This window comes from Triticum dicoccoides, chromosome 2B (assembly GCF_002162155.2).
Source record: "Triticum dicoccoides isolate Atlit2015 ecotype Zavitan chromosome 2B, WEW_v2.0, whole genome shotgun sequence".
In the NCBI taxonomy this organism is placed as follows: domain Eukaryota; kingdom Viridiplantae; phylum Streptophyta; class Magnoliopsida; order Poales; family Poaceae; genus Triticum; species Triticum dicoccoides.
This window is the reverse complement of record NC_041383.1, coordinates 550,229,761-550,236,311: the sequence shown is the minus strand read 5'-3', so window position 1 is coordinate 550,236,311 and position 6,551 is coordinate 550,229,761. Positions and strand designations below refer to the sequence as shown.

General features: G+C 39.4%; 1 long non-coding RNA gene across 1 annotated transcript; it reads left to right on the top strand.

Annotated features, from left to right (window-relative positions):
- Positions 1–202: 202 nt before the first annotated feature.
- On the top strand, positions 203–2,357 carry LOC119364797. Its single transcript, XR_005175136.1, has 4 exons — positions 203–318; positions 391–518; positions 1,033–1,105; positions 1,197–2,357. It is a non-coding gene; the product is annotated as an uncharacterized LOC119364797 (long non-coding RNA).
- The last annotated feature ends 4,194 nt before the right edge of the window (positions 2,358–6,551 follow it).

The following is a 6,551-nucleotide window of genomic DNA, read 5'->3' as shown; positions in this document are numbered from 1 at the left end:
CTTTTTTCTTAGTTCGATCCTTTTGGTAATATCTTGATTTAATAGAATAAAGTTTTAGTATGATTTAGTTTTGAGTTTTGCTTTATGATCCTTCTATGTAATCTAGTCTGTGAGCTATATATAATAAAGATTAGTCTTGAGTCGAGGGCTTGGTTATCTTGCTATGATCTTGAGGGAATAATAATAAAAGGAAAGAATAAAAAGATTTCCAGGTGGTGTTTTGGAATCTAGATTGATTTGGTACTGTATGTTGTGTGATGTGCCCTTGCCAAGAATATTTGATGTGTGTGATGACTGATGACACAAGCAATTGTAGAGGTAAAGATTACTCTCTCTGGTTCAAAAAGCATTTAGATTTCAAAAATTGATTGCTTGTATCATTGTCCAAAGCTGTGAACACCATGCTTGATTAGTGGACTGCCGCTTGAGAAGAAGCTTGTCATTTGTCTCTTCGAGCCGCGGCGGATAGGGGCCTTCGAAGAACTTGGGGTTTGACATAGCCATCAAGGAAGTGCAGGGTAATACTTTTATATGAAGTATGATAATTCCACATGTGGTGATGTTGGTATATGTTTTGGTATGATAAACTTCAAAAAAATACTGAAACATAGAGCTACAGCCTGTGGATAATATAAGCCAGCCAAGGTGGCACTGCTTCAGTTGATGTGATGATAAATCCATTTGAAGTGCAGCTCGCTAGAAAGTGATTGATCTTATTACATGTATTTTTTCCTCTTACTGGACACTAGAAGCAGCAGTGTTAGTAGAGAAGAGGTGGTGTTAGTCGGGATATTTGTGAGCTATGAGAAGCCTCTCTTATACTACTAAGTTTTTTAACTCCAAGCAACCAAATGTTCATACTATGTTTTCTTTTTATTTGAAAACTACTTATTAGATTGGGATCTGGGAGACGATCATGTTGCAGATCATCTCAATTCTCGATAGTTAGAAATCAATATTTAAGAACATGCATGCAGTATTTTTTTGAAGCATTGTATTGTAAATCTTCACCAAGCTGCCATTTTTTTGCAGATACAAACCAAGTGTAATCAAAGAGGATATGGATTCAGTACGGCCATGAGTGAAGGAACGCTACTCCAATTTGGTACTTTAGTCTATTGTTTTCATTTAGTCTGTATTAGCTTAACAAAATAACATTTGTGGGACAACTAATATTTGAACATGGATTTTTTCAGGAACTTGGAGAATGTTTTCTCAGTGTGGTTCAGGTTAAATTGTTGTCCTACAGTTCCTGCTCAGCCTCCTAATGTTCTATGTCTTCGCTGCGCCTTCTTCCAGCTTCTCTATTGGTTTTCTCTTCAACCGATGAAAGTGCGTGTTCCTCCCTTCCTCCAAATCTTCTCCAGCCATGGTTGTTTGCATCTGGTCACAGTTGTTTCATGTTTCACTTTTGTTGGTGGTTCACGCGTCGGCCTTAGTGCTCTAAGAAAACTAGCATTTCTCATCTTGGCAATTGTATTATTGGGGCTTTGCTACATCTATAGGTTTGAATCTCATGTGGCTCCTGCGCCCAGCCACCATCTCCTCCCTAGCTAAGCAAGAGGTTCGAAGGTCACCGCTACCTCTTCCTTGCCGCCCAGCAGGAGGGGCACTAGGTGTGCCTCATGTTTAGTTAATGCCCACTGATTGTGATGTTCATTCTATGGGGAATTTTGTTTACTTTTTATATTTTGTGCATTTTCTATTTCATGTATTGGTCAGTGGGCCTAAATCCCATGTGATTTCTTCATTCTTCGGGCAAATTACATATCAGGAGAGCCATTTATTAGATGATCTTCTTGATGGGTTTTTACATTTGGTTCCTGATGTGATGCTTCTCGGGGTTTGCTCACTTCCTTTCTAGCTAGAAATACCATATTTTCCTCTTTGCGTGTACTGACTTGGTGTTTGGTTCGCTGCTTGTCTTAATATTCCGGATTTAGCCGGGCATCATGTTTTGTTCAGCCTCATGCTCCTAAGTGTATCTCACATGGTATAGGAACCTGTCATGCGGGGACCTTGCCATTTATGCTTCTTCTTGATAATAGAAGTATTGAATATACCTGTTTCTTCTCCTCAAACATTTTGGCTAAGTGGCGATATTCCAAATAAATGGATGTATCTTGAACAAAGGAGATGTCTGATGGTTTCTTAATTTCGTTGACTAACTAGGGAGTTCAAGGATGATGACTGAAAGTTTTGTCATTACTGGCTAACACTTGGCGACGATGTGTCCATCAGAAATGATCGGATTATCCTCTGTTGTATTATATTTTCTAATTTTTTGTAAATATGTATGGATGTACATGCACACTCTTTCGATGTCTGAAAATGACTGTCATCCCTCAGTGGGCAAACATGATTTTGTTGAACAGTTTCAGTATCTGTTACATAGCGTATTCTTTCTAATGTAGAAGGTAGCAGCTGACTCTGCATTGTTGTGGTGCTTATATTATGGAGTAGTTAAGTTATTCTACCTCTGTAAAGAAATATAAGAGCGAAACACTCTTAAATTTTTTACGGAGGGAGTATTCCACAATATTTAGGATGTCAACTTTCAGCCAATTGGTTAGTGGATGTAAGAGCATCTCTAGCCGATCCTTAAAAATCTTTAGCGGATAGTCTAGTCGGATACAAGCTGACTGCTCCTCGGGAAGGCTTGTTGTAGGTTACCAAACACTAGCAGGCGAGGTATGCACTTGAACTTATTTGCTCTGTATTATGCTATCTATTTGATCTGCCAGCTATTTTATTGTTTCATTTCTCCCTGATCGCATTTTTGTATACATGCACGCACTCTCACTTCAAAAATCAGTGACGGTCTCCTTCCAGCTGCACTGCTACTGCAATTGAACAGTGATTTATACTTAGACCGCTTGCTTGCGCTTGATGTGTCTGTTTTCTATTCTAGCAAATCGCCATGCCCTAGGCATAGTGCCAAACACGTCTTGTTTGTGGCTGGCCCCAAAAGGACTTCTGCACTAGAAGAACATGTCCTCATGGCCGTGACAAAGCAGCAGAGGTTATATAATTTACATATCTGGAACTGCTTTAGACCATTGGTGTTATCAGTACGACGAATTTCGGTCCTATAACTGAACTATTCTTTTTCCCGTTGTATTTATAAGAGACATGTGTGTGGTTTTGTGCAGTACATAGTGTATGTATGCATTTCTTCAGTGGGGAGATTAGTGCATGATGTCATATACACAATTCAGAAAATTTGTTTGATAATACTTAATTGTAGGTTAGTCTATTCTTTCAAGGAGAAAAGAGTAGGTCAAATTAATGAAAGACTGAGGTTGTTTGACGGCCGAACCAGCAAGAGCAAGGAGCCAATGGTGGTCAATTTGTTGCATCCCATCCTGGACTCTAAAAGATTTCAGTTTGCTATAGGCTATAGTTCGACTTCTTGCTTCTTGAAGTGAATGGTAAAGCACCATGTTGGTTACATTAGATTTGTTTGTCAGGCTTGTCTAAAGTCAATAATTTCTTGATCCATTTTCAATTTAAGTAAACCATCCAGATAATCATATTTTGTTTACCCTATTCAGTTTTTCTGTTGTGCTTCGTTTCTGTTTGAAGGTTTGGGCTGGATTGGATATCCAAATGTTTGTGAATTATACTTGATTAGTTGCTTGCTAAAATCAAGAATGCGTCCAGCAGCACCTCAACCAGGTGTCACAAGAGACTTGAAGTAAATTTCTCAGCTGCACATGTAGTCTTAACATTGCTAGCTGTTGTCCCTAGAATACATTTATAGCTGTTGTATAAGGATATTGTAGTTTATCTTAGTAGGGAATAGTGTGATGTTTTCTCTATTTAAATTGTAACATTTTAAACCTCAAATAGGTGGGTTCGTTTGGGAAGGATGTTGAGCTGTTAGACTAAGCTGGAATTTTGCCAATGAGAATTAGAGACCAGACAACTACACTTAAGCTTGCTAAGCTACCCATGTATTCCTTCTAACACATGCATTCATCATACAAACCTGCAGCTTATGTGCAATAAGATGGACTCGACATAAAGATTTGAGCAAATATATAATTTATTGTTCATGATCTTTATTTTTTATCTGTATCGAAGTTCATGGTCGCTCAATATATATGATGTTGTGATCGTGTCGTTTGTGTGTGTGTGTGTGTGTGTGTGTGTGTGCGTGTGCGTGTGCGTGTGCGTGTGCGTGCGCGTGCGCGTGTGATCTCTGGAATTAGTTTTTAGGTTATTCTGTGAGTTGAGTACTTCTGTAATTTCCACGGGCGTGTTTCATATTTTCTATGTATTGTCTATCATTCTTTTAAGTGTTTAATGTTTCTTGTAGTTTTTCATATTTAGTTTCAGTCGCGTTTCATTTGTCGCAGACCTACACCTATTAGGAAAAGCATAGTTTCATTTTGATCATGTTTCTTTTAGTTGTTCAGTGTTTGTTCATTAATGTAGCAGAGTAAGTAGTACATTTTGTCCATTAGTTATAAATCACTCATGTCACATTCAGTTGATTAGATTCAGTTTTTGTTCCTTTCTTCTTCATTCCTTCAGTTTTTTGTTCCTTTTTTCAGTCATTGTGCTTGCACCATTTGCCGGTATTTGATTCAATATAACTATTTAGTCCATCTCAATAGACCCTTATGGTTCTTGATAGTTTCTCTCTTTCATAGATCAGACTTTTCCGCTTTTTCAGTTAGGCTAATTTATGCTTTCTATTTCAGTTTTTAGTCTTCGCTTGATTTAGTTGGACAGAGTGTGTTCAGTATTTCAATAGTTCATTTGTTTCATTGATTGATATGTGCATTTTCGTACTTAGTGAAGCATCTTAATGCATTTTCGTACTTTGTGAAGCATCTTAATTTGATTGATATGTGCATTCAGTTGAGAACTCACAAGTAGAACAACTGTGCTTCACTTCATCAGATGGTAATTTTTATCGGTTATAGACTTATAGTTACAATTACTAGAAGTAGCAAAGGTCTGGGTTTGTTTAGACCTTGAGTTGGTAGTTATGCTTTTTTTGTTTCAGATCACATGTTGGTACTTCATTTTACTCATATCATATGAAGGTGAGTGTAATTGTGTAATCTGGATTAGACGCAATGAAATTCGGAAGTAGTAGAAGTATACTGTTTTTTACTTTCTTTCAGAATGATTACTATAGAAGTACACCGCTGCATGGTAAATTATTGCCATGGCCTCAGTTGCAGGTTGTACCTGATAGTGATATATCCTACGAGTACCGGATGGTTAACATCCTTACCTGACAGGTATGGATTCCACATAGTAGCCTAGCAGTGCATGGAAAACTAGGTTCGGTCTGAAGTGTGAACCCCTGAAGAAGCAAAAGCCAAAGAACAGAGATCAAACGACTAAATATGAGAGTGCATCTTCTCCTTTTTTGTCTTTTTGTTGAGTGTGCATCTTCCAACGTGGCTATAGGCTATAATCAACTCAATTTTGTTTTCTCCATGTGATAGCCAGGTAGGCGGCTACGTGGTAAAATAAGCTCAACTTTCTTTTAATACATCTGGATCATGTCTTTAGAGTGTAGAGATGCAACATCATATACGTACTCCCTCCGTCCGGAAATACTTGTCGAAGAAATGCATAAAAATGGATGTATCTAGAACTAAAATACGTCTAGATACATCCATTCCTCCGACAAGTATTTCCGGACGGAGGGAGTACAAGGAATGGTCGACAACCACTTTTACATTGATCTTTTTTGTTTGTGAATTCAGAGCTTCTATTATTACAACTGCACGCTCCAGTCATGCTGAATACATGGGAGTAGTACATTAAGTAGAAGGAGATACAGATTTAAGCTATGCTCGTCATTCAACTTTTGCCACATTCGTTAAGTAATCAGTACAATTCATTCTTCTTCGGGATGGAAGCTTCGAATGGCTAGCAGAACCAAGGCCGCCGGGACACTGTCACATTGAGGTAGTGCCATGGCCGTAGGTGCTGATGTCGCATGGGCAGCACCGCGGCCGCGAGATCGCTGTTGTGTAGTGCCACAGCCTCCGACTCAGTGTTGCGTGGTGGAAGTGCAGTGGTCAAGTTTGACAACATTGAAGCGAGATGTGAGATCCCAACGCTCCAAATGACGGGTCGTGGCCGTCGGAGGGCCAACAGAGGACAAGGGTTAACAACCGGTGGTGGAGGGCGACTGAGGGAGTCTTGAATTAGAGGGTGTCCGGATAGCCGGACTACCATCATCAGCCGAACTATCGTCGGCCAGACTATCATCATCGACCGGACTCTAAGACTATGAAGATACAAGATTGAAGACTTCATCCCGTGTCCGGATGGGATTTTCCTTGGCGTGGAAGGCAAGCTTGGCGATACGGATACGTAGATCTCCTGCCACTGTAACCGACTCTATGTAACCCTAGCCCTCTCTGGTGTCTATATAAACCGGATGGCTCTAGTCCGTAGGACGCAACAACAACCATTACAATCATATCATAGGCTAGCTTCTAGGGTTTAGCCTCCTTGATCTCGTGGTAGATCCACTCTTGTAAACATCCACAATATCAATATCAATCAAGCAGGAC